Below are 22,186 nucleotides of genomic sequence, written 5' to 3' on the forward strand. Positions count from 1 at the left end.
TCAAGAAACATAAATAAAATGATACAAAATTAGAAGGATATCAGCAATTAGGAAAATCTTTGTAACAAATATCACAAAATCTTGGTAATATTAATAAATAAAGGGCATGTACAAACCAGTTAAGAAAACATTAAATCTAATAGGTAAAATAAGCAGATTTAAATGATTCAAAGAAGCAGTATAAATCACTAATAAATACAGGAGAAAAATGCCTCACTTTAAATCAGATAAAATAAACGTTACCTATGAAATTATCTAAACATTTAAAGTGATAGTTTTCAACATTTTGCCAGGCCCAGTGAAATGCACACTATTATCTGAGTTTGGCCATTATATAACATTTTTGAAAATCAATTTAGTAATATATAGCAAAAACGTTAAAGAGGTTCAGGACTTTTGTCCTCTCTCCAGTAATATCTCCTAAAAAATCAGGGGTTCAGAGGAAGACTTATGTACGAATGTAGTCTTAAAATGATTATTTACAATGGGGGAATAATTGGAAATAATATAAGTGCTCAGAGATGGTCATGCCAGAAGGAATCCTTATATTATCCATTTACTCTTGAGGCCACTAAATTTAGAGAAAACAAAACCTGACTCTACAGTTTTACTGTTAGGATTCCGGTATTCCTAGTTAAGTCAACCATGGGCAAGAAAGTGTAGTAAACAAACATGTAAATCACATTTCCCCAGCCCATTTTCCTGGGAAGAGACTTGCATCTGTATAATTTATTGATTGAATTATTCGTACGTGCTTTACTATTGGACGCACTGGATACTACCTTAGTACTTTTATTCTCCCACTTTAATTTTTAAATCTTTGGGCTTCTTTAATGTCCTTCATGTAGGGTAGTACAGTGTCATGCACCAAAGATTCTTCAAGAAATGATTACTGAATGCCTTTGGTTTAAGAAATAAACTAATGGCTCTGGCATAAAGCCAGGTTTGTTAGGAGAGTGCACTTGCAAGGTGTTTAATTTAAAATCTTTTAACATATTCTACAAATAGTTGAAATGAAGACTGTCTATAATCAGGCCATGGCAACTTATAGTTGAACTTCTGAAAATGTTGTTACTATTAGCAACTGCTATACTCCTCAGGCATTTATTAGTTGTTCTGAATCTGTTACCTAATCTCTAATCTGTTACCTTGACTTAGATTTCAGGGTTTCCAAAAGGTAGATGGCAGTTTTGGGTGTTTTTTGTTTTTGGGGTTTTTTAGGCCATTATTTTTAACTGAAGCACATCAGGGATATTCTGCACTGATCACTTAATGTTTATGAAGTTGCTACAGTTACTACAGTACAAGGAAACTGATTCAGTTTGCAGAGAAGAAAAAAACAATAGGCATTCCATTACCAAAAGCTTCCATAACCTCTTTATTTTTTATAAAGATTTTATTTATTTATTTGACAGGGAGAGAGAGAGAGAGAGGGAGAACACAAGTCGGGAGAGTGGCAGGCAGAGGGAGAAGCAGACTCCCACTGAGCAAGGAATCTGATGCGGGACTGGATCCCAGGACCCTGGGATCATTACCTGAGCCGAAGGCAGACACTTAACCAACTGAGCCACCCAGGCACCTTCCATAACATTTTATTATCATTTAAGCCATATGGAAATATCTACTTATGAAAAATTAAAGTAAAATGTATATTTGGTACATTTGCTAATGCTAATCATCCTAGTTGAACATTTGAAGTTTTTAAATTATTAAATGATAACCTTATCTTTTACCAGTATGCTCAGATACAAACGAATTTATCCCTTCCTTCACGTTAACTGTGGAATACTTTCTGTGGTAGTGCCGTCCCATGTGCTGTGCAGAAGGAGGTTAATGCAAAGCTTTCCACTTCTGCCAAAGTTCATGGTCTAATTGGGGAGGCTCTAAAATATTTTGCTGGAAGCCAGTCATAAAAGGGCCACATCTGGGACTATTAATCCATTAAAATGAAAGGCTTACAAATACTGCAGAGTATATTTTCGCCCATCATTATGACAGATACTAAATGAGATGAAGACCACAACCTGTCTTGAGGATTCAAAGTCCATCTGTCTGAAGGTAGCAGGTTTTAGTCCTCTCATTATTTAATGCTGCAAACTGATGAACTGGAGGGCCAAGGGCTGCCCATTTCTGTGGCGTCTTCTTGAACATGAATTTTCCATTCATTTTGAGTAGGTCTGTAATTTTTCTTACATACTAGACAACTAAAATTTTCTCTTCAGTCAGATTGATACAGAGTACGGGCATCTGCTATGCTAGCATAGCAGAGTTGCATTTTTAAAAATGTGAAAGTTATCAGAACATTTAAATTTTCTGCTCATTGAGGCTCCATTCATTTTCTCCATAAGCTATTATAGAAGAAATTTCTTGTCTTACTAATTTTCTCCTGAAGGCATTCTACTTAGTTCAAATCATAGGATGTTCAAGTTAGAAGAAGTTTTAGAAGTTGAGCATTCGGATAGCCGTACTGTCATAGAAGAAAGATGAGGCTGCAAATGAACAGGGTTTGCTTAGGGCCAGCCAGCTCCTCATCTATGGAGCTCTGTGGGATCTGAGAGCAGCCATGGGGCTTTCAGTCCACTGTTTCGTCTGTCAAACATGCTATGTCATTACAGTTCTATCTGTGGATCAGTTCCTTTATGCCTGTCAGTACATGGTTGTGTCTGTGTGTGTATGTGTGCATGCATATTATGTATTTACATATATGTGAGTAAACACACATGCATTACACAAATAGACACAAATATGTATGCAGTTGTTTTGAAACCTTGCAAGATGTGGTAGTACCTTGACTTTGAGGAAATATCTGGTATATTTTCTAAAAAAACAAAATGCTGCTATTTTGAAATGACTCGTATTTAATCTTGCCTGAAGGGCTTTGAATAAAGGGTAATGAATGACAGTGGTCTGCAGGAGAAAATAGCCCAGTGGGACACATGAAAGAGTGGAACTAATCCTAGTTTCATTCATCATCATTATTATTGTTAGTAAAATTTTCAGGTGATAATAAATGAGGAAGGAAAGCAGACCCAAATAAAACCATTTGTATGATGCAAAAAAAAGATGAATTATCATACAATAACTTATTACAAAAAAAGTCTAAAATAAGGAAATAAATAGTTTGCTAATTAGGATAAATAAATCTCTTATTTTACCCAGGCTGTTTCCACTGAGTTTTCAACAATAGAGTATAACAATGTAACTAATATAGTAGGCCCACAATAGTTTTTTTCTTGTTGTTGTTTTTTACAACAGTTTTTTAAAAAGAAAAAAAAAATAGCTTAAATTAAAATATTAAGGGTCTGTTTCTCAAATCAGTAAACACTGAATTATTGGATCCACATAATTATTACAGTATCTAGACACATATGTACATGCACCCCCACACACATTCATGCATATTTTCTTTATAATTTGCAAAGTAACCAATATACATACAGAGAACTTGAAAAATGGCAAGTAAATACTGTATTCAGAGAAAACTATCCAGATTATTAAATAACATTACTATAATTATAAGTATAAACTGCTGGCTTTTATAAATACGGTCAATGTGTATTTATATGACTTTACAGCCTACTTAGATTTTTATAAATATTGTATTGTTTGATCATCCCAACCAACCTATGAGATAGTTTGGCTGAATGTTCCTGGAAGTTAAGGGATTGCATAGCTAGAGAGTGACAAATATATGAAAGCAGGTCTTCTAGGTTTCATATTCTTTCCATTACATTAGAGTTTCTTAAGGTCTGCTTTTTGGACCAGCAGAATCAACATCCTCCAAAAGCTTGTTAAAAATGAAAATTCTTGGGCTCAGATGGTTAAGCGTCTGCCTTAGGCTGAGGTCATGATCTCAGGTTCTGGGATAGAGCCTTGGTCCTGGGATCTAGCCCTGCATTGGCCTCCCTGCTCAGTGGAGAGTTTGCTTCTCCATCTCCCTCTGCCCCCTCCCCAGCCCCATGGGAGCTCGCTCGCTCACTCTCAAATGAATAAATAAAATCTTTTTAAAAATGATAATTCTTGGACTCTTAGCCCAAACTCTGAGGGTGGGGTTTAGCCATCTGTATTTTAAAAAGATTTCCAGTTGATTCTGATGCTCTCAAGTCAGAACTGCTATCTTATTAAATAATGAACCCTGTATCCAAATTCAGCCTGTTCTCTTAAAGGAACAGGTTGTGACTCTGAGGATGAAATTCCAAATACCACGTGAGATGTTCCAGAATGTAATAGGTTCCAATATGTAATAGGTTCCAAAACAGGATCATTTCTCAGAAACAGTATGACTTTTATTTTTCATCTCTTGTCACCTGCAACTTTTCTTACTTTTGTGTGAAGACCTCATAATATTTTGAAACACTTAATACTCTCACCACTATCACCATGCTTTCCAAATTACAAATAAATACACACAATGTGAGGACAAAAGAAAAACACTTCAGTTTGGCAGTTTTGTGCAAAGTAGCTGTATTTGTTTCCTATTGCTGCTATAAGATATTATCAAAATCTTATTAGGTGGTGTAAATAACACAGATTTCTTTCCTTACCATCCTAGGAGTTTGAAGTCTAAAATCAAGATGCCAGCAGTTCTGTGTTTCTGCTGGAGGGGCAAGGGGACAATCCATTTCCTTGTCTCTTACAGCTTCTAAACTCGGTCTGCATCCCTTGGTTAGTGGCCTTTTCCCCAAATCACTCAATCACGTGTTCTCTCATATCTCATACCTCCTACTACTAACTCTCATGCCCCTGTTTCCCTTTTATAAGGAAATTTTTGGCAATCCAGAATAATCTCTCCATTTTGAGACCCTTAAATTAATCCCCTCTACAAAGTTGTCTACCGTGTAAGGTAACATATTCACAGATTCTAGGGATTGGCACATGGACATATTGGGAGAGAGAGGGCACTATTCGGCTTACCATACCAGGGCAGTTGTAGTTGATATTATTTACTTGACAAAGATAATTCATTACTTATCTGAATGTACTAGCCGGAGGCAACAGAAACAAACAAAAAATGCTGTAGATTTGTACATTATAGACCTCACACTAGGGTTAATCTGATCATTGAAATACATAATAACAAATGGATTCACACCATTGGGCTGAGGAGCCCAGGACACTTACCATCCTGTACTGTCATTGATTTTCTACTAGTCTGTCTTGCTGAACTCTGAGGACCTTTAAGGGACAATTTCATTCCCCTTTGCAATCTCTGAACCCATTACACCACTGACACATAGTAAGCAGTCAGTAAAATTTAGTCAAATCGTTGTAACATAAAATGAAATTTTTCTGGTAAAAGAGTCATAAAGCTTTGGTAAGAGAAATTTCATGACTATTAATATTTGATTTGTTTGAAAGATTTTTTTAAAATAAACTTTGTTGCTTTTTAGAGTAAGAAAAGTAGTGAAATATGCCATGTTTTTAAAACTAAATAATATGCATGAGATATATTATATCAAGGCAGATGGCAGAAAATAGACCATAAACCTCAGGAGAGATAAACCTTGTATAATTAAGAAAGAAATGAATCAATTAATATGCCAACTGAAAGTAAAATTCTGAATATGAATTCTAACATATATAGTTAAAAACAGTGGTGGTAAGAAATAATACTGGATTATATCAGCACAGGATGTAAACTTCAGTTCTGAAATTGGTATTGTTATGAGTAAACAGCAGTCTAATCAAGAAGACTATTTCATTATTCTTCATTGTTGTATATTTCTTTGGAAGCATATCAGATATCCATAAATTCTAACTCCCTCAAATTTCACACTAGGAATCTAAGGCCCACAGATAATACGTAATCTGAATTATGTTTAAATGAGGAAAAAAATGATTTGTAGTAACCTTCCCAATCATATTAATGGCACAATCAGCACTTCTATTGCATTAACATTTTTTTTTAAAGTTTTGGCTATCTTTCGTCAGATGATGTAATGGCATAGCAATATTTAGACAGCAGCTTTTATTGCCCGTTTGCAGACCATTGTTCCAATAACTGTTTTTTTTTTTAACTCTAGATGCAAATGTAGATGTCTTCATTTTATCATCTTCATTGCATGTTTTCTATAATGTCTCCTGTTCTCTTTTTTATTCTGAAATTTTTTTTTAAAGGCCATGACATTTCAAAGAAGATCTTGCTATACGCTCTGTTAAAGTTTGATTTGAGTTCCATTATCATTTAGCAATCCTGTAAGTCTCATATGAAATGAAATGTCATTTTCTATGACATATAAGTGATATATTTAACAGATTGCATAGATTAAGTCTTTAATGCTAATGCCTAATTTTAAGAATTGCTTTCTCAATTTTAACAAAATGAATAATAAAAATCAAAGTTTTTTTTATTCATGTAAGAATTAGGTAAGAATAATTTATAGAAAATTTGATGTTCTAAACTGTGTATTTTAATAAATTTGTTCTACATGGTATAAAGATACGACCTTGTATAATTTGCAGTTTAAGCAGTTAATTACCATCATCAAATAACTTTATTTGCCCTGCCAAAATTTTCTCTTTTTCATTATCTCCTATCTTGATAATATCTGATGGAGTTGGATCTCTAAGGAAATATGACAAAATATATAAATTATTTAGACATAATATTGTAATGTTTAAAATATAAGTATTTAAAAATACGATAATGAACAGTGTTTTTCTAATACAACTGTAGTCATCCACCTAGCTATACTATATTGATCACAATCGTTAGGCTTTCAGAGGTACTTCATTGAATAGCTTTGCTTTGCTTAGCAAGAAACACATCACTTTGTATTTACGAGGACCTATCTGGATTTTGTTCTTTGAGAAAAATTAAATAAAAGTAACTCTGTGGTTGCTTCACTATGCTTGGTTGGCTGAGTGTGACTTAAGTTCTCTTTTTGGAATATTCATGATATTCTAGTGTATGGAACGGACGATCATATGATTCCTTTAGGTTTTTTTAATTTTTTTTTTTTGTCTGCATTGAATCCTCTTATGTTTCCTGGCAGTAAACATTTTAATTAATCTCTACATATCAAATATCAAGAAAAAGTATGCACTTCTTTGTTAACTGTTGAACTAATTTTTCATTAATTCCAGTAGCAATTATATTTGCAAGTTCAGAGAATGCACCTTGTATGTTTTTCACAAAACAATAATCTTTAGGGTGAGAATAAAACTTTACAGACTTCTGAAATTTTTTGTTTGTTGATTGGTTTTTTGTTTGTTTTTCCTTGCTTCTATATCAACTCTCTTAACAGTTATGAATATTACAACCTTTAGGGGGATATAATCTGCATAATACAGAAGTCCTAATATATTACAGTAGTACAGCAGTCCTACAATAAAAATATGAAAAAATAGCAAGGAGACTAGGAATTAACTCATCATTTTCAAAACTTCAAAAGTAAAAAAATTAGATATTTTAAATTTTTATTCATTCAAATATTTTGTTCAATTTGTGGAGCTGCAGTTGAATAATACTAGTATAAATACAAACATAAACACTTTGAGGTTTTTATATTTGAATGTGAAAAACAGCTATATAAACAAAAGAATATGATTGATTTCTTTTTTTTTNTTGATTTCTTTTTTTTGAAATGTACATTAAATGCTGAAGCTAAGGGGCGCCTGGGTGGCACAGCGGTTAAGCGTCTGCCTTCGGCTCAGGGCGTGATCCCGGCGTTACGGGATCGAGCCCCACATCAGGCTCCTCCTCTATGAGCCTGCTTCTTCCTCTCCCACTCCCCCTGCTTGTGCTCCCTCTCTCGCTGGCTGTCTCTNATGATTGATTTCTTTTTTTTTGAAATGTACATTAAATGCTGAAGCTAAATTTTACTGGCATTTTTCTTGTTATCATAACTAAAACTAATGTTTACTGGTAAAAATTATCAAATTCAGGAGATTGCTTAAGTTTTGACTGTTTAAAAATACTTTCATGTTTATTCTGTGACCTTTAAGTATCCTTACCTTATAATGGGAGTGAGTTGGAATTTTTATATTTCCTGTAGCCCAATGTGGTGGCGAGGCCTTGGGCTCAAGATTTATGCAAACTTAGTTATTAATTTAAGTCATAATTTGCTTGTCAAATGACTTTGAGTAAATTTTCTAACCTCATTTAATCTGTTCCTTGATGTAGAAGTAGTTAAGTGATAGGAGTTATAGGTTATTACGATCATGCAGTGGATTCAATGATCATGAAATTGCCTAGCCCGATGTCTACCACGGAATGTGTGTTTAATAACTGTTTGCCTATCTGCCTCTTCCCCTCCCTTTTTTCCATATTATGGAATTCTATATTCTATGTGATTCTATATTCTAGATTATTCTATATTCTATATTAAGGAATTCTATATTCTAGACACATGTAATTCTATATTCTAGATTATTCTATATTCTATATTAAGGAATTCTATATTCTAGACACTGTTCAGGTGCTGTGAAAAAATAAATTAAACTTAGCATGGTTTTGGCCATAAAGACCCATAATGCTTTTATTTTCACTNATATTCTAGACACATGTAATTCTATATTCTAGATTATTCTATATTCTATATTGAGTTCTATATTCTAGACACTGTTCGGGTGCTGTGAAAAAATAAATTAAACTTAGCATGGTTTTGGCCATAAAGACCCATAATGCTTTTATTTTCACTTTTACTATCTTTCATTAAAATCAGTTTACTTCATAACCTAATCTTTTGAATTATCTTGTTTTCATATTTCACTATTTCTCACCTGTCTTCCTATTCCCTTTTCTCATATTACCATTCATAATACATTAATCACATCTATGTAGTCACTAGCTTAAATTCCTTTACTGTTCTCCTTTATACACATATTATTTATTTATATCATAAAATTTAAACCAATATAAGCCCTCCAAGATTTAACCCAAATCCACATCATAAAAATAAATGCATACTAATTTTCAAACTACTTCCCATATGATGGTCGCTTGATTCTCCCAGCCTCCTTGACTTTCTCTGTTGTCTAGGCTTATGGCCTTGTGCAAATCATATCATGTCTCCTCCTGATTTTCTGTTCAGTTCCCACAGATATTTCAGTGCTTGTTTCTAACCTATCTCCTTCTCCAAGTCTAACACTTAATAATTCTTCCCACTTCTGCCACATAAATGTGCTCCGTCGTCCACACCTGGATTAAGTCTACATACACTTCATACTAATATTTAAATATTCAAATAGGTTGTGAACTCCTTAAAAGAAACAACAGGATCTCATAGTCTTGCATCCCTAAGGGAGTCATGCTCAGATAAAAACAAATACATCGTTAAAACCCTGCCTCTTAGAAAAATAATTTAGGATATTTTATGTATATGCATACCTCAAAATGGAAAAATAAAGTATTTAGAAGAAAGAGGGGGAAAAGTCCTAGATAAATTAAGCCACATTATTTATTAACTGATAAAAATTATAATCATTTTGGCATAAAAATTATTATATAATTATTTTGGGTATAAATTATTTTGGAAAACTAGAGAATTTATGAGAACGTAGCTGAATATAGATATGAGCATGTTTAATGTTGAATAGCTGAGATTTTTCTCCTCTGAAATATATTTAGGACAAATTAATCGCAAAGATTTTTCATGACTTAACAAAGTTTTATCTGAATGATAGACCTCAAATATATAATTATATATCATTCTATATATGTTTATGTGTGTGTAAAAAATATACATATATATACACTGCTTTTGTAATAATTTATGAAAAGCAAAATCATACTAATTGAAGGATTTTTTAGAAGTAGCATGGTCTGGCTTTGCTTTTCGTTCACTAATTTCACTTTATTTGTTTCTTAATATCTTCATCCCTTTTCAGAGTGCCCTGGCATAATTGACAGTTTGGAGAGTTGTAGGAAGTGCTTTGCTTTTGGTCTTTAATGAAGAATAGTAGTTCTTGGTGAAGCTATTAGGACTGGGAAGCAAATTTATTCAGAACATGAGTGATTCTGTTTTGTCTCCAGAAAAAGTAGTGTAGTTCACTCTGTGCTTTACCCATGAGTCTGTTGCCTCATGCTGTGAGTGTTGAAAGTTTATTATGTACTTGGACTCTAATATATTCAGTCAGTAATGCGCATGGAGCAATTTAAAAAAAAATTAGTAACAAATGTATGAAATAGCTCATTTCCTAGCCTTGAAATTTGACTGGTTTGGAGGAGAGTGTTTCACAGAGTACATGTGTTGGTGTGGTACAGTGGATATGGTGCTCAAGAAAGGAATTTACTTTTGAAATTACAGTGTTAACGTTCAATTTACTTCTTCTTTGAAAGAGAGAAAGGGTGCTAAAAATGAGCAAATTGTGCTTGAATGAGTCATCCTCCTATCCTGTAATCAATCACTACATTTCTTCCCCACAGCCTAGGAGAAGCCCTTTCATCCATCTCTCCGGGAGCTACTCTAGATTGATAAGAATGGGCATGTATGATATAACCAATTCACCATTCCTGTGTTAAACATCTCCTACACCTTTATTAAAGCATTTTTCTGTGAACAGTAAAGATAATTATTTGCCAAGAAACTTTGTTTTATTTTATTATAACCCATTTAGTGATACATGTAGCTTTGATTTCTGAGATATCAAGTTTACTGCCTATTTGTGTGTGTGTGTGTGTGTGTGTGTGCGCAAATATGGTCTTATGTCTACTACCATTTGTTTTATTAGCCAGTTTATTTATATATTTACTAATTTGTACTACCATTATCTTCTAAATATTTCCATTATGGTTTGAATTCAGATAATTATTATAAAAATGATTTTAATACACTGAGTAGGCTTATAATTTCTTATTTCTAGATTACTTTTTAGTGCTTTTGAAGGTTTCTGTTATGAGGACCTTCCCTTTAACTTTTTTAAACATCCAGAATAGCCTTCTTGAAACTTGTTCAGATAAGTGAAAATTTTTAATTGAAATTAGCCTTTAATTCTAAGACCTATTCTGGTATTGATATTCAAATATATTTTGATGGGTTAGATGTGATTTCTGTTTTGATAATTATTGCCCTGGATATTCTCTTCATAAAGTTTATCCATTTTACCCTTTGGCTGCTCTTGCCTTTGTTTTCCACACTCTATTGGGCATTGTGTATTTGTGACTTCTTATGAGGTCTATTCTTCTCCAAGACCTTTTCCTCATCCTGTTTTTGTGTTGGGTATTAGTAAAACAGGCTATGCATGAGTAAATCTTCAGACAGACCTGCAGTACTTCAAAACTACTCATGGCTAACTGTATCTTAAATCACTTAAGTAGACAAACACAGTACTCAATGGAACAAAAATACTCATTTTAAACCGTATCACTCTCTGGCATATATACCATCTGTTTAGACTCAAGGAAACTTGTAAGAATTTTTCAATCTATTTCTTTATCTAGATGCAGGATTGTATCTAAACTACACTTGTAAAAAGGAAACCAAGACAAAATTATTGTGTCTACAACAAAAAAATCCATGTATTCATTATATTAACATATCCCAGTCTCTCACCACTTCCTAAGTTTCAACTAATTCCCTTTGTCTAGAATCCTTATTAATCAAACTACCTCAGAAACAGAGCGCATTGGGGCAGTTGAACAAAACGGAATATATAGGATACGAAGGTAGTAAATAAGTGTTGGAAATTCATTGTTCTCAGAAAATTGCATGTTCTCATAGTGCCATATTTGATGTGATTACCCCTAAGTTTCACTAACTTTAATAATGTAAAGAAGCTGTGAATTACTGCAGTATATACCCAGTGCAAGAGCTTCATACTATGTCATTCTAAAAAATGTCCGAGACAGTACCTGATAGAGTGTTAAGGACATAGGCTATGCATCATTGGCTCTCATGAAGCAGGAAAGAATAATGAGAACATGAACTTTTGATAATTTAAATGCATGCACCATTCAAATTTTTATTTTTTAAATGGTTAAACATATTTAAACACATTTACTCTTTTGTATTTTGATGGGTTGGTTAATTTAGTAAAGGAATCTATACTTGAGATGACTTTGGTAGCATTGGTTATTGACATTTTATCTAATAGCATATAAATAAAAGATGACAAGTTGGCCTCCTTTCTGAATACTTCCCCTGCTCTTCCCATTGCTGGGGAGCAAAAACCAAAATTAATTATTTAAACATTTTCTATGAGCTTGCTATGTATAAATAATGATGTTGCTAGAGGCAGAAATAAAGGTAAAGATCATTTAATTGTTGGTATTAAATCTAGAACTCTTTTTCAAAATGTGAGAAGTAGGGTGGTTGGGTGGCTCAGATGGTTAGGCATCTGCCTTCAGCTCAGGTCATGATGTCTGGGCCCTAGGATCAAGCCCTATATCAGGCTCCTGGCTCAGCCGGGAGTCTGCTTCTCCCTCTCCCTCTCCCTCTGCCTCTCCCCCCTGCTCATGCTCTCTCTCTCTCTCTCTCTCTCTCTCAAATGAACAAATGAAATCTAAAAAAAAAAAAAAATGTTAGAGGTGTATCCTTTCTATATTCTAAAATAAGTGGTAGAGTAAGAAAAAAAGTTTATGCAAAAACATATATTCAACAATAAAAATTAAATAGTAATAAATTCACAAATGGAATATTATTTAGTAAGGATTAAGTTTTGCATATTCTATTTGAATAGACAGACAAAGTCTTGATAAATATGCTAGACCCTTATAAACCAGTTTTTCTTTATGGGCTAATGAATCAAAATTTTATTCAACTTTATTCATGAGTCTGAAGGAATTTGCTAAAATTAGAATCATCTACCTCCTTATTCATTGCTGAATTTACTAAAATGGACCTCATATGTCTCAGAGAATTCATCAACCATTTTAATAGTTATATATATTAATATTAACTCTAATTAAATTATACTCACTTTTTCTAAGTCTCCTGAACTATTTTTGAATACAGTAATAATATACAATCATTGTTGCAGTGAAATTTTAGAAGAGTAATTCTATTTTGTTCTTTAGTGATAGTGTTAGAGAAAATGTGATACTACATTTTAGCCAGGGCCCAAACCTGAGGGGTCACTGGCAAAGGGATGAGGCTGAGCAGAGAGCATGCTCTGGGGCTCGCTGGTCTGCTGGTAACTGGTGAACACCGGAATATTCCCTCTCTCCCTTCCTGGGGTGGGCTGCAGACATCTAGGTGTGGCTGGGAAAAGGATTCTCACAGGTGGTGTCTAGGCGTGGCTGGGAAAAGGGTTCTCACAGGTGGTGTCTCAGTGGAACTTTGTACCTGGCTGTCACCTGCTGACTATGCATTAGTTTTGTCATCAGCCTCTTGCCATCTCTGTTACCAAATCTGCATGTGTATTTTCAAAAATGTATATTGCTTCTCCCAATTCCACTCAAATTTAGTAAAATAGGTATCAGCGTTCAAGGTGGAGTGGTATGCAAGGATTATGAAAATCTGTCATAATTTCCCTGTCTCCTTATGCGGGTATGTCTTACTTCATTGCAGTACATATTAAGGTCATTCTGCTGAAAATAGAAACAGAAAATTAAAAATTATTAACTCAGGGGCGCCTGGGTGGCACAGTGGTTAAGCATCTGCCTTTGGCTCAGGGCGTGATCCCGGCGTTATGGGATCAAGCCCCACATCAGGCTCCTCCGCTGTGAGCCTGCTTCTTCCTCTCCCACTCCCCCTGCTTGTGTTCCCTCTCTCGCTGGCTGTCTCTATCTCTGTCAAATAAATAAATAAAATATTTTAAAAAAATAAAAATAAAAATTATTAACTCATAGAAACAATAGAAAGATGGCTGTCAGGGGCTGGGAGTGGGTGAAATAGGGAGAGGTGGGTAAAAGGGTACAATTTTCAGCTTTATATAAGATGATTTAAGGACCTTATGTATAACATGGGTATAGTTGATATCAGTATATAGTATAGTTGAAATTTGCAAGAGTGTAGACCTTAAATGTTCTCATCAAAAAAGAATACAGACATGCACTCTCTCTCTCTCTCACACACACACACACACACACACACACACACACACAGTGGAAGTGATGGATGTGTGGATATGTAATTAACTAAATGGGATATGTAATTAACTAAATGGGAGAAAACTTTCCCAGTGTGTATATGTCTATCAAACCACTATGATGAAAACTGAATATCTTACAATTTTATATGTCACTTATACCTCAGTAAAGCTGATATATTTTTTTAAATCACACGTCTTTATTCATTTCCTTATTTATTCAGTGAGTATTTGTTAAGTATTGACATGGGTCAGGCACAATTTGGTAGTTTGGTCCTGGAAATAAATAAATGAACAGAACATGATCATTCAGTAAATTGTGACCTATTTGACTATACAGGATATGTAGAATTTTACCCAATTCGTGAAATTCAGATAAAACCATTCTGTATTACTTTAAGCAATTTACTATTAAAAGTGGTATGCTTATTTTATTTCTTATTTTAATGTACCTATAATAATTAGTTGTGGAGTTTAATAATATTGAAGGTAGAATCAGGCAAATATTGAAATATATATATATATATATATGTATGTATACATACATACGTGTGTGTGTGTGTATTTATTAGAACAAAAAAATAGTGCTAAGTTGCTTTTAGTAAATTTATCTGTTTATTGAGTGGCTCCTGAGCCCATAAAAAAGAACAGGCTTATTTGTTCAATGAATGACTATTTCTCAAATATACTTAGCACATAGTTTCCAGGCTTTTAGTATTAATTTAGTAATCCAGTCCTCATTTAAATATTTCTTTTCACAATTGGAAATCTTAAGAAACAAATATACCATTTAGATTTGAAACTTCATTTTTTAAGTATTACTTGCGATTCTTAATATGGTTAAATCTGAAGCATGTTAATCCTTGCTACTTTGTTTCCTGATGTGCTTTTATGGTGATGCTTCTTTAAATGAATGCTGTCATGGGTAATCTAATGAGCATGAATGATTCATCATTTTCCATCCTTCACATCTCCTTCCTACATTGAGAGGATTGCATTGCTCTCTTGCTTATATCAACAAACTCAAAATTAGGGAATGATGAATTACGTATTGAACAGCCATCACTCTCTTGGTGTTTGCGTCTGCTCATGTTTGGAACATAATACTTCTTCCCCTGAAGTTGGATTCTATCCAAGGAAATTGCACTGACCTGTGCCCTATTGCTCTATGATCTGTTAAATAAAAAAAGATTGTAAAGCACAGGTGCGTGACAGCATGCCTGTGGCTTTAAACAAGTGTCTTCAGGTAACTGTTTCTAGGAGGATGCCTACTGGAATATATCTCAGGGACAATTAAGTTCCTAAGAAGAATTTAATTCAATTTTGCCATTTTCCATATGTGTAGATAAATAATAAACATCCCATTCCTAAAAATTCCCTCAACCACCTTACCTTTACATCTTACTACATATTCCCCTATTATACTATGCAGCGTGCCTTGTTATCTAGTCCCTGGGTCTTCCCTTCCTTGTCTTTATTACAAATTTCAATTTTCTTTTCCTTTCAGAAGGCTCAGCTTAGGATAGACTTTCTTCATGGAGCAATGGTAACAAATTTGACCTCTTACCATTTTTTTTCTCATCCTGGTTTTCACTTTTTATTTGTCTATACATTCACAGTATATAGTTATATATGGCTTAAAACAAACTCTGGGCAGATTTTTATCAGTCTAGTTTAACAGGAAAAGTTCTAGAGCACAAATCTTATGTCCAAATTCATGCATGGAGAGGAGAGAGCTTATAACTGTCTTGGAATAGGTTTATATCCTTCTTTGGAAGGTTTTTATATTTTTGCTGATTATGCATGTGAACGTAACATGTGTATGAATTCCTGCGTATGTGTATGTTGGTAGAGCATTGTTTGTTTTTGTCTTTTAACATTATATTTTTTTGTGATCTAGGAAATTTAATACATACAGATTTAGTTCAATTTTTTTTTTTTTAGATTTTATTTATTCATTTGACAGAGAGAGAGAGGGAGAAAGCACAAGCAGGGGGAGCAGCAGGGGGAAAAGGAGAAGCAGACTCCCCGCCGAGCAGGGAGCCAGACATGGAGCTTGATCCCAGAACCCTGAGATCATGACCTGAGCTGATGGCAGATGCTTAATCCCACTGAGCCACACAGGAGCCCCTAGTTCAATTCATTTTAATTGCTCTGTTATTCTGTCTTTCAGTATACTGATTTTATATATACATTTCTCTATTAACATTTATGAGATTTTTAAAAATATTTTAGTATTACAAGAACATCCTGTGAAAACATTTTATTCTTTATAAGTTCCAGGGTTTCCGTAGCATATATAAGGGAAATTCTGGGAGAAAGAGCATGCACATCTTCCGTTTAACAGGTATTTTCATAATTGTTTTCCAAAGTGAGGGACCAATTCATACTCTCATTAGCAGTTTTTGAGAATGCCTATTTTTGAGAGATACAAGAAAATCATATTTTCCACACACTTGATATTCCCAATAACTTCAAGTTAACTGCACATGTGGGTCTATTTCCGGAATTTCTGTCATATAGCAGTGGTCTGTTTTTCTACCCTTGAATCCACACTACCCAAGTTAAGTGTAGCTTTATAATAAATTTTGATATCTGGTATAGTAAACACCATTCTTACTCTTTCAAAACATTTTATTCCCTCCCCTTCACTCATTAATATGAATTCATTTCATTTGAAACATAAAACAAGTTTATCATAATCAAAATTAGAAAAATGATTCACCTCATAATGGTACAATCATATTCCGAGGAAACAGTTTTTTTAAATAAATATAACTGCAAACTATCCTCTTTTATATTTAAATAATCTTATCTATTTTCTTTTCTTGTCATGTTTTTGATATGTTCGTTCTTTAAGTTATTTTCATATTTTTCTCTGCTGCTCAGGTTTCTTCAGAGACACCTCATAAGTTCTGCATTCATGTTCTCTTGCTTTTTCTTTGCCTGAAATGCCACCATTCTGGCATGTTTTTCATTTATTAAAATCTTAAAGGTTATATAAAGTCTGCATCAAATTCTTCTGCAAAGCTACCTGGTATCCTGTTAGAGAGTGATATTCCCTCTATCAAGTTCCTAGAGCATGTATTACTGATATGGAACATATCATATATTCTTGGGCTGCTGCTTTAAGACCCTTGAAGCTTTAAGAGCTTCAAGAAGTAACACCTCCCGCCTCTTCCCTACAGTGTATGCTTGGATCCTCTATGTAAATTTCCTATACTTGATCCAAAAGGCTAAGTGATTTCATGTAAATTTCCTTACAGTCATCTGGTGTCTGCTCATTTCTTATAGTTCAAGGGAATGCACCTTTGCAGAGCTAGCCCGTTTAATTTATGGAGAACCTAGTGAGAGAACTTTTTCTTATTGAGGGTGTTTTCCAAATATTAGTCACTTCCTACAAGTTTCATGCATTTTCCCCATATTCATACACCACATATGCTGTGTGTTGAATATTATGTTTTAAATTGACTCACAATCTCTACTTAAACCTATTTTTAAGGAAAATTTCAAACTGATACCGTAAATTGGAAACCAGTCTCACCTGCCAAAAGATAACAGGAAAGATATGAACATTTTCATCCGGCAATAAGGTAAACAGAAAAGGTGAATACAATAGCAACAACAACGAAAAACGAAGTTACTGCATCCCAACTAGAGAGACGTTGTTTAGCTGAGAACTTTCCGAATTGCCTTTTTTTTTTAAAGGTTGACTAGAAATTAGTAATGTGCCTACTAGCATAAAAAAGACTTCCCTTGTAACATGCTAAGAAAACATGGAAGCACATATAAACAAGAATAGACTTCTCTGTATGTGAGTCAGAGATGTTTAATGTCATGTTTCTTTACTATCTGAAATGACGATACTTAAGCACTTAAGACAATTTGCCTACCACCAGTAGTAAATTTCACATTGGGAGAAGCACAGATTATATTCATTTGCTTATTGGTTTATGGATACTAAAGACAGTGTAGTGTATATTTAAAGGTATTTAAAATGTTTTGCAGGGCACCTGGGAGGCTCAGACAGTTAACCATTCCACTCTTGATTTCAGCTCAGGTTATGATCTCAGAGTCCTGAGATTGAGCCCCTATGCCCTCATCTGGCTCTGCACTCAGCAGGGAGTCTGCTTCTCTTTCCCTCTCCCTCTGCTCCTCCCCACTACTCACGTGTGCACTCTTTCTCTCTAAAAATACAGAAATGAGGGGCATCTGGGTGTCTCAGTCAGGTAAGCGTCTTACTTTGGCTCCAGTCATGATCTCTGAGTCCCAGGATGGAGCCTCACATTGGGCTCCCTGCTCAGCAGGGAGTCACTTTTCCCTCTGACCCTCCCCCACTCTCCTGAGCTCTCTCTCTCACTCTCTCACTCAAATAATAAGTAAACTCTTAAAATACAGAAATGAATCTTTAAAAAATAAAAAATGAAATGTTTTGCATGTAATAGGTATTCAGTAAATATTTGTTGGGAAAATAATGTGATGTAGTTAAAGAAATAAACACGTCAACAAAAACTGCCATATCAGTCCATAAACCTGAATCCAAAAATCAATGTTTTACTTACTTGAGGAAATTTGAGTATGTTGACTTTTTGGTACTTCAGATTATTAATTACTGAAATGAACCTGCAAGATTCAATTTTATAGAGTTAGTTGTGTTGATGAATAAACAGGGTAACCTATGAGAAGGGTTGACTCAGTGCTTGGCCCATAGGCAGTGTGGGGTCTGGCTGAGAAAATGAATTCAGGGATCAGAATAGTGTCTTAAATTTCTTGTCCTTATCAACTCGTGCACCTATTATCCCTTGGAGAAATTTCCTAACATATGTGGGTCTCATTTTCCTTGTCTTATAAAAAAAGAATAAGAACAGCTTTTTTCTCTGGGTTGCAGTTAGGATTAAATGAGTTAACTGGTCACTTGTGTCTGGCGCATGATAATCTCTATGCTGTCTTCTGCTGTTAGTATTATAATAAATTTCCTTTCTTCCCCTTGAATGAAGGATCTTATAGTGTTAAAACGTGCAGTTCTTTTTTAACAGAAAATGAATCTTGTTTTGTTATAGAAAGTAATTTAAGTAAGTATGAATAAAAATCAATTACTTCCTTTTGCTTCATTTTCAGTTTAAATAGAAGCACTTACCTTTTAGTTTAGGAATATAACCAAACATAAACTGGGCATAAATGTATCTAGTAGGGAGCACTAAAGTACAATTAAAATGCCGAAGTCCACAGGTGGCATTAGAAAACATACACTAATTTCACCTCACTACTGTATCATGGAAGTAATCTTGTGAATAAGCACTTTGTAGTTTATCATTAAATCTGTATAGTGTTTCAAATGGATTTTGATATGCATATCTTCACTCATTCAAATAAAAATTTTAAAGTGTGTAAATAATTAGATGATTTTCATTATTGCTTCTTTTCTTATTCATCTTAACCTACTTTTTCTAATGTACTGCGTACAATAATTTAAAAAGTAAGTGAAAAAACAAATAAGCAAATAAAATGTCAAGGAAAACATTGGCTATTAATATATTCAGTTATTCTTAGAACTAGCAATTGACATGCTTTTAAACAATTTTGTTTTATATTCATCTAGTTAAACTCTGCTTCTGTACTGTTTCTTGCTTGTAAAATGGGTGTTTTCAAGCCACTTAAATGCATTTTGAAAGATCACCAGTTTACAATATGGCCAAGGCCGCCTTAGATCACCAGGTTGAGGTCTAAATTACATATTGGAATATACCTCTCCAGATCTCTGGAGAAAATGTATTTTAAAAAATTTGTAAAATGCAATCAGGAAACAATTTACACATGGGGAGAATCTGGAATCAAGTCTCTGTGCAAACTCTGGAGAAATTACTTTGGTTGCCACACAGAGGAGACACAGGGATAGGAATACAATGGTGAGCTCTGTGGAGCAAGCTGATATCCTGTCCCATGGACAGGTTAAGTGCAGGAGAAGAAAAAAATAATTTTCCATCTACCCTTTTGAGTTCTTGGCTGAGGCCCCTGTAATAAAGGACAGATTAACAATAACAAAACCCAATAGACAGAAGTTTAGTAACATGTATTCCTCACTTATACGTAAGAGATAACCAGGGAAAAGTGAGTAACCCAAACAGATGGCTTAGAATTCAGACTTAAATGTCATCTTAATAGGAAAAGAGGAGTGGAATGTAGGTCTCTTGGGGGAGAGGAAATTACTTTTAGGAAAGATGAATGAGCCCTTAGAAGAATAGATGGGAGGTGTAATAGTTTGTGGCAACGTTTGTCTCGGTGTGGTATCAACTTCTATCTTCCTTAGGTGTTAGAGGAGTCAGTCCTTCCTGGCTGACACTCCCAGGGAGAGGATTTATGACAGGGGAGTTTCTTTTGGAGAATGTCTTCAGGCAAATAAGAGGAGTTCCTTCCCCCTTCATTTGCTGGTTTTCGAGGAAGAGAAAGCCTTCCCCTTCATTTGCTGGTTTTCGACGGCCTAAGCTCAATGTATCAAGATGCCAAGGTGGCATATTTTTCAACCCTTCATGAAAACTGATTTCTTGGTTTGGATTCAGCATTAACTAATACAATAAATAATCTTTTAAACCATTTTATTTTATACCCATGAAGATAAGGGTCAGCCTCCCTATGTGAGGGATGCATTTCATTCCTTTAGTCTTTGTAAAATTGTTTTGTTTCTGCATAGGGAACCACTTTTCCATCACTTCTTTTCACTTCTCTTCATTTCAATATATTAACCAGTTGGAATTTTTTTTTTTTCAGTTCCAAATCACTAAGTAAAAATGAAGAAAAAAACCCCACTTTTAAAGCTGATGAAAACAGCTAAGACACAGATAGGGGCTGAAAGTGAGTTCTAGAAGATAGCTTCTTAGGTCATTCAAATTACTATCATTTCATTTGTTATTGACAAACAATTGGGTATTTAGTTATATTTCCAAATTCTTCAGGCATCCATTTTTTAGCATTTTAATGATTTAATGTTTTTTAAAAATCAGTAAAAGGAAAATTCATTTTCTTCATAAATTCTAAAATTATGTAATTTTTCATAGAAAATATATTCACTAGCATATGGTGGGGTAAAGAATGAAAATCTCTAAGAATCAATATATACTTACATTTTAGGTAAGTTACTATACATTGCATTGTTTAATCTTTTTTTATTTTTTTAATTTTATTTTTATTTATTTATTTTTTCTGTAAAGTTCGATGATTCATTAGTTGCGTATAACACCCAGTGCACCATGCAATATGTGCCCTCCTTACTACCCATCACCAGCCTATCCCATTCCCCCACCTCCCTCCCCTCTGAAGCCCTCAGTTGTTTCTCAGAGTCCATAGTCTCTCATGCTTCATTCTCCCTTCTGATTACCCCCCTTTCTTTATTCCCCTCTTCTCCCACCGATCTTGCTAGTTCTTATGCATTGTTTAATCTTTATAAATGTTTCAAGGTAGGTCAGTTTACTGTCAATTTTTAGATAAGAAAATAATCCAAATACATGTTTAGAGTGACATAATAGTATATGGTAAGAATAGTGTTGAAATTTATTTATGTTATTTTTTATTTTTTTCATAATAATATTTTTATTATATTATGTTATTCACCATACAGTACATCCCTGGTTTTTGATGTAGTGTTTGATGATCGTTAGTTGTGTATAACACCCGTGCATCATGCAATACCTGACCTCCTTACTTCCCATCACCAGCCCATCCCATTCCCCCACCCCTCTCCCCTCTGAAGCCCTCAGTTTGTTTTTCAGAGTCCATAGTCTCTCATGCTTCATTCCCCCCTTCTGATTACCCCCCTTTCTTTATTCCCCTCTTCTCCCACCGATCTTGCTAGTTCTTATGCATTGTTTAATCTTTATAAATGTTTCAAGGTAGGTCAGTTTACTGTCAATTTTTAGATAAGAAAATAATCCAAATACATGTTTAGAGTGACATAATAGTATATGGTAAGAATAGTGTTGAAATTTATTTATGTTATTTTTTATTTTTTTCATAATAATATTTTTATTATATTATGTTATTCACCATACAGTACATCCCTGGTTTTTGATGTAGTGTTTGATGATCGTTAGTTGTGTATAACACCCGTGCATCATGCAATACCTGACCTCCTTACTTCCCATCACCAGCCCATCCCATTCCCCCACCCCTCTCCCCTCTGAAGCCCTCAGTTTGTTTTTCAGAGTCCATAGTCTCTCATGCT

General features: G+C 34.2%; 1 protein-coding gene across 1 annotated transcript in view; it reads left to right on the plus strand.

Annotated features, from left to right (window-relative positions):
* The window catches only part of SGCZ (sarcoglycan zeta), a 1,089,907-nt gene that overhangs the window by 601,541 nt on the left and 466,180 nt on the right, over positions 1-22,186 (plus strand). The window lies entirely within an intron of this gene.

This window comes from Ailuropoda melanoleuca, chromosome 18 (assembly GCF_002007445.2).
Source record: "Ailuropoda melanoleuca isolate Jingjing chromosome 18, ASM200744v2, whole genome shotgun sequence".
Taxonomy (NCBI): domain Eukaryota; kingdom Metazoa; phylum Chordata; class Mammalia; order Carnivora; family Ursidae; genus Ailuropoda; species Ailuropoda melanoleuca.